The sequence below is a fragment of the Rhinopithecus roxellana genome, chromosome 3 (assembly GCF_007565055.1).
Source record: "Rhinopithecus roxellana isolate Shanxi Qingling chromosome 3, ASM756505v1, whole genome shotgun sequence".
Classification (NCBI taxonomy): domain Eukaryota; kingdom Metazoa; phylum Chordata; class Mammalia; order Primates; family Cercopithecidae; genus Rhinopithecus; species Rhinopithecus roxellana.
The window spans coordinates 166,990,199-166,996,365 of record NC_044551.1 but is presented as its reverse complement, the minus strand read 5'-3'; the positions used below and the strand labels follow the sequence as shown (position 1 = coordinate 166,996,365).

The 6,167-nt window shown below is 48.9% G+C and overlaps 1 long non-coding RNA gene across 1 annotated transcript; it reads left to right on the top strand.

Annotated features, from left to right (window-relative positions):
- The first annotated feature begins 2,758 nt into the window (after positions 1–2,758).
- LOC115896407 lies at positions 2,759–5,015 on the top strand. Its single transcript, XR_004056275.1, has 3 exons — positions 2,759–2,830; positions 3,659–3,887; positions 4,250–5,015. It is a non-coding gene; the product is annotated as an uncharacterized LOC115896407 (long non-coding RNA).
- Positions 5,016–6,167: the final 1,152 nt, after the last annotated feature.

The following is a 6,167-nucleotide window of genomic DNA, read 5'->3' as shown; positions in this document are numbered from 1 at the left end:
AGTTTCCTAGCTAAGGCCATCCAAGACCAGCTAGCCCCCAGCTGACGCACCAGCCAGTCCTGAATACATAAATAACACTCAGCTATGATCAGTTAAGCTGAGGTCAGATCAGCAGAACTACCCAACCAACAGTTGACTGATGAGAATAAATTATTGTTGTTTTAAGCCATTAAATCTTGAGTTGTTTGTTACACAGCATTGTTGTGGCAATAGATGACTGATATAAAAACTTGATGGTTCCACTCCTTGGAATCTGCCTTGAGAAACACACACATATCAGCAAAGGAAGCAAGGACAAGGATGTTTGCTGCACCATTGCAACAACAAAACACCACAAGCAAACCTAAGTATACGGCAGTAGGAAAATTGATTCATAAACTGTGACTCATCCTTACAGTGGAGTTCTAACCAACACAAAGAACAAGGCAGATCAACATGTACTGACATGGCAAGACCTCTAAGAGAGTTTGATGACTGAGAAAAGCAAGCTGAAGAATGATTTGTACAGTATTTTATCATGCATGTAAGAACATACCCATAAAAACACATACTGGATATTTGTGGTGGGGGGACGTGTCTGCAAATATAAAGAAGGGGCCAGGCATGGTAGCTCACGCCTGTAACCCCAGCACTTTGGGAGGCCGAGGCAGGCAGATCGCTTGAGCTCAGGAGTTCAAGACTAGCCTGGGCAACATGGCAAAACCCTGTCTCCACACACACACACACACACACAAAATACAAAAATTAGTTGGACATGGTGGCACTCGTTTGTGGTCCCAACTACTTGGGAGGCTGAGGTGGAAGGATCGCTTGAGCCTGGGAGCTGGAAGTTGCAGTGAGCTGTGATCACACCACTGCACTCCATCTTGGGCCGTAGAGCAAGACCCTGTCTCAAAAAAATAAAAATAAAGAAGGACGTTTGAGAAGAAACAGGGGGTCATGAAGGGATCTCTCCGTGCAGTCATGGGAGTCTCCAGTCTTACAGTAGGCATTTTTTCTATTCTTGCAAGATGAATGCATTTGTGTATATTACTCATGTGATAAACCATTCCAGTTTTAAAAGTTAGGTTAGGAGAGGTAGGGATAACGGCACATGATCCTCTAATCCCCTCCCAAATTTCTAAGGTCTTCTCATGGGAGTGTCAAGGCCTTAGTTCAAGACTCCCCACATTTCATTTTCAAAATCCCCTAAGAGATGCAAGCCTGTGAAAAGATACTTAACATTATCAATCACCAGAGAAATGCAAATTGAAACCACAGTAAGATCCCACCCCCTACTAACCACATGGCTAAGATTTAAAAGATTTCCAATGTCAAGTGGTGGCAAGGATATGGAGTAACTAGAACTCTTAGACATTGCCGATGGGAATGTAAAATGGTACAACCTTTTTGGGAAAAGATCTGGAAGTTCCTTATAAAACTAAACCTACATTTATAATATGCGCCAATAACTCCACTGATATTTACTCTCCTGGTATTTACTCAAGAGAAATGAGAGCATATGTTCACCCAAAGACTGGAAACAACCTAAAATGGTTATTAGTAAATGAATGGATAAATTAATTGTGTCATGTCCACATAAATGCAGTACAACTTGGCACTAAAAAGGAATGGACTCAGCCGGGCACGATGGCTCACGCCTGTAATCTCAGCACTTTGGGGGGCCCAGGGGGTGGATCACCTGAGGTAGGGAGTTTGAGACCAGCCTGGCCAATATGGTGAAACCCTGTCTTTACTAAGAATACAAAAATTAACTGCGTGTGGTGGCACACCCCTGTCGTCCCAGCTACTAAAAACACAAAAATTAGCCAGACATGGTGGTGGGTTCCTATAATCCCAGCTATTCGGGAGACTGAGGCAGGAGAATTGCTTGAACCTGGAGGCGGAGATTGCAGTGAGGCGAGATCGTGCCACTGCACTCCAGACTGGGCGACAAAGCAAGACTCCATCTCAAAAGAAAAAAAAAAGGAATGGGCCTGTGATTCACTCAGCAATGTAGGTGACTCTCAGAAATATTTCGTCGCCTGAAAGTAGTCTGATGCAGAAGAGTCCATCCTAGGTGGTTTCATTTATATGAAATTTTAGAAAAGGTGAAACCAACACATAGTGACAGAAGGCAGATTAGTAATTAGTGAGGCAGAGGGGGTACTGACAGATGGGTCAAGAGGAAATGTTATTGGAGAGATCCTAAATCTTGATGGGGATGGTGATTTTTGGTTTTATGGGTTTGTAAGTTTTTAGTAGGTTTATCCAAACTGTGAATTTTATTGTACATAGATTGTATCTCAATAAAGCTGAGAGCATGCAAAAGACTTTATTCCTTCCAGCCAGGTCCATGGGTCCCAGCACTGCTGCCTCCTTAACTGGTTGCAAAACAGAAACCGGCACTCTCTCTCCTCTCTCCTTTCTCAGGCTCCTGGACCAGTCTCCCAAGACAGTGAGTAATTAGCCGCGAAAGAGTCTTGGATGTGAAGCCAAAAACAACAGCAGTGTCACATCAGATGCTGAGACATCTCCAGCTAAGAGCTGAGCTCAGCCCCCACCCACCCCCTCCACCCCCAGCCACAGCCACCAGCAGAAGGAAAACAGCCCTGTGCGGCTGAGTACAACCAGGGCTGCCTTTCTCCACCGTGTCCGCCATTCTGGTCTCGTGCCGCAGAAGGCATTGCTAGATGACTGCTATCATGGCTCATACTAACAGTAAATAGGTCCTCGGGGGGGACCCAGCACGCAACCCCCTTGTGCCGGGAACAGCGGCAGGCCCTTTCTGTATTCCGCTTCATTCTCCCCTCCTGGCGTGACTCAAGGAACAACTGTCCCCAAGTTACAGGTGAGGAAGCCGAGGCTCTGAAACGACTGCGCCAAGCGGCCAGAATCTCGAGCAGCCTGACTGCCTCCTGCCCCAGCCCCTGGAGGCCTCGAGTCCTCCTTTACAGGAATGCCCCCCACCCCCAGCCCAGTTCATGCCAACACCCTCCAAGCTCCCCCTTCTCCATCCCTCCCTGCAGTCTAAGTCCGGCTTTCCCATTGTGGAAGGGGAACTGGGTGGGGTAAGGCAGCTGTTTTCTCACGAAAAAGTCCCTCTCCAGGGCGGAGGCCCTGAGGAAGAAGGAAAGGCTGTGGGGACTGACGGGCCTCTGGAGGACTATCTTGGGGGGGTGGGTGTCTGGGAGTCCAGAGGCACATCCTGCCGCCTTTCAGGGGCTCCTGGTGTGGGGTCTGGAAGTGAGTGGCTGGTGCAGCCTGTGGTCTTCCTGCTAAGCCACTAGGGCTACTGGGGCCATAGCCTCCAGAGCCTGCTTACAACTGGTCTACTCAGCCTCCAGTCCAAGCCATTGAGCACAGATCTCAGGGCCCTGCACGTTCTGGGCCATGCGTCCCCACATCTGAGATGAGAACCAGCCCCCCAGGAGGCCCCATATGATGTGCCTCTGTGACCCACATTGTCTGGAGGCAGTAGACCCAGTGGTCGGTGACCAGGAGTGGAAATCTGAACAGTGTCTCCTGTGTGTCCCTGGGCAACTTGCTCAACCTCACTGATCTCTGAAAATGGGCACGATAATAGGACCTGGGGTGGTTGAGAGTACACCACAGGACCACACGTGCCTTTTACGGCCTACACTTATCCTTCTGCCTGGAAGAATTTTCCACTTGTCAGGTGCTTCTTCACCCCAACAAGGCTCAGTCAAGTGTGTTCTTCTTTGGGAAGCTGCAGACATCTGACCCCAGGCCACAGGGTCACACCCAATCTGGCTCCCACGGCCTTCCCAGGCTGTGTGGTGTCAGTGCAGTATTGTGGATGGGAACACACCTCCACCATGTTGAGCTGCTCTGAGGTTTAAATGCGTTACTGCTAATTGGGATCTTGGAACAACTCCTGGTGCATAGTGAGTACTCAGGAAAATGTAATGTCTCTTTATTCCCTTAGCAACTTCTGTCCTGGGTGAAAGTTGTCTGCCCTCCCCACCGGCCTGCAGGCTCTTCTAGGGCAGGATGGGGCTTGGTTCCTGTCTGCATGTGGAGAATCCCCTGATATACATTAGGTATCCTTACTCAAGGGAAGAGGGGCTTGCCTTTGGGACGGGGAGATGAAACTCAGCAGCCTTTGCAGGGTTTGTGGTTTAGCCTGTGTCATTTTTGTCTGTCAGCATAACTCTGGCTTGGTTTAGCTCTGTCAAACTCTGGGGGATAAGAAGAGCAGAGCATGAACCTGAAAACACACCCAACCCCAAATGGTTTCTGTTTCCAGGATACACGCAGGACAGGCTGGAGTAAATACTGGTGGTTTATCACAGGAAGGCTGGTCTCGGCTCGGGAGGGTGAGCATGCACGCATACACAGCCAGCTGATTTATTGTGACCCGAGCCAAGCACTGAGCAGAGCAAGGCCATTTATCTACTTGGTTGGAGGAGAGGTCAAGAGAGAGAAGTCAGAGATGAAGCTAAATAGTTCAGTGACTTTGTTAACTCCTGGGGCGTCTCCACGGCTTGTGTTCCCAGGGAATACTGTCGTGAGCTTCACAGGGAAGACTGGACTCCTTCTTGGGGAGACAGCCCTGGCCCCAGGGAGCAGCGTGGCCAAGGACAGCCTCTTGGATTGCCAAAAAGGAGCAGAAGCAGGAGGAGGGAGGCTGGGAGCTGGGGGGAGCACCCCATCATGGAAGACCTGCTGCCAAGGCGGGGCTGCAGTCCCAGTCTCTCCCGCCACCAGACCCTGGTCGGGAGACATCACAGAGAGGCGTGCCTTCTCCCCACCTTCATTCGGGGCTCTGCTCAAACAGCCCATTTGCAATAGGACTTCCTTCAGCGTCCTGGTTAAATACCCCCAGCCATGCCCCCATTGCACTCTATCCCTTCCCCTGCTTTATTTTTCTTCATGGTACTCAGCACCCTGACATATCTATGTCTGTATTTGTTTACCTGTTGTTGGGCCTGTTTTTGAATGAACTGCTGTCTCTGGTGTAAAGTCCAACGTGTGGCAGATTGTAGGTGCTCAATAAATACCTATTCAGTGAATGACGAGTTGTTGCTAATAGTTTACAGCTGCTGAATATGTGCCTAGATAAGCTTTGTAGATCTCACTGTATATAGCAACAGTACTGTGTGGTACATACTGTCCTTAGGCTCAGAGAGGTGAAGTGGCTTGCCCATGGCCACACAGCTGGAACCAGATTCAAACCCACCTGGCACCAGGGCCTGAGCTCTCAGCCACTCTCCCAAGAGAGGACATGGCCATGGACTTGTTTAGAGAAGGATTAGTCATGCCCCAGCCCAAGGCATCCTAGGAAAAGGAACCCTTGATCTGAAAAGAAATACAAAAAGCAAAAAGTATAGAAAATTTTTTTCTAACAGTGAGATGACTTGGATGATTAAAGAGGAAACTAAATACTGAAAGCAAATTCCAACCAGGCGCAGTGGTCACGCCTGTAATCCAGCACTTTGGGAGGCTGAGGCAGACAGATCACGAGGTCAGGAGATCAAGACCAGCCTGAAACCCCATCTCAACTAAAAATATAAAAATTAGCAAGGCATGGTGGCACACGCCTGTAGTCCCAGCTACTCGGGAGGCTGAGGCAGGAAAATCCGGGAGGCAGAGGTTGCAGTGAGCTGAGATCGCGTCACCGCACTCCAGCCTGGTGACAGAGCGTGCCTCCATCTCAAGAAAAAAAATAAAAATAAGAAAGAAAGCAAATTCCACCTAAAATGGAATCACTACTGTTTGTTGAAAAATGCCATGTGCCAGGCATCTGCCAAGAGCTTCCCATCCGTGACCCTATTTAATCTTCCTGATAACCCCCAGCAGCGCATTCTGTTATTATTACCATTGTAATAATAGCATGGCAGAGGAAGCCTTAGCTATTTTCCTAGGGTTGCTGTATTAGTCAGGGTTCTCCGGAGGGACAGAACTAATGGAATAGATATACATATAAAGGGGAGTTTATTAGGTATTAACTCACATGATCACAAGGTCCCACAGTAGGCTGTCTGCAGGCTGAGAGCCAGTCCAAGTTCCAAAACTGAAGAACTAGGCGTCCGATATTCGAGGGCAGGAAGCATCCAGCATGGGAGAAAGATGTAGGCTGGGAGGCTAAGCCAGTCTCTCTTTTCACATTTTTCTGCCTGCTTATATTCTAGCCATGCTGGCAGCTGATGAGATGGGCCCACCCA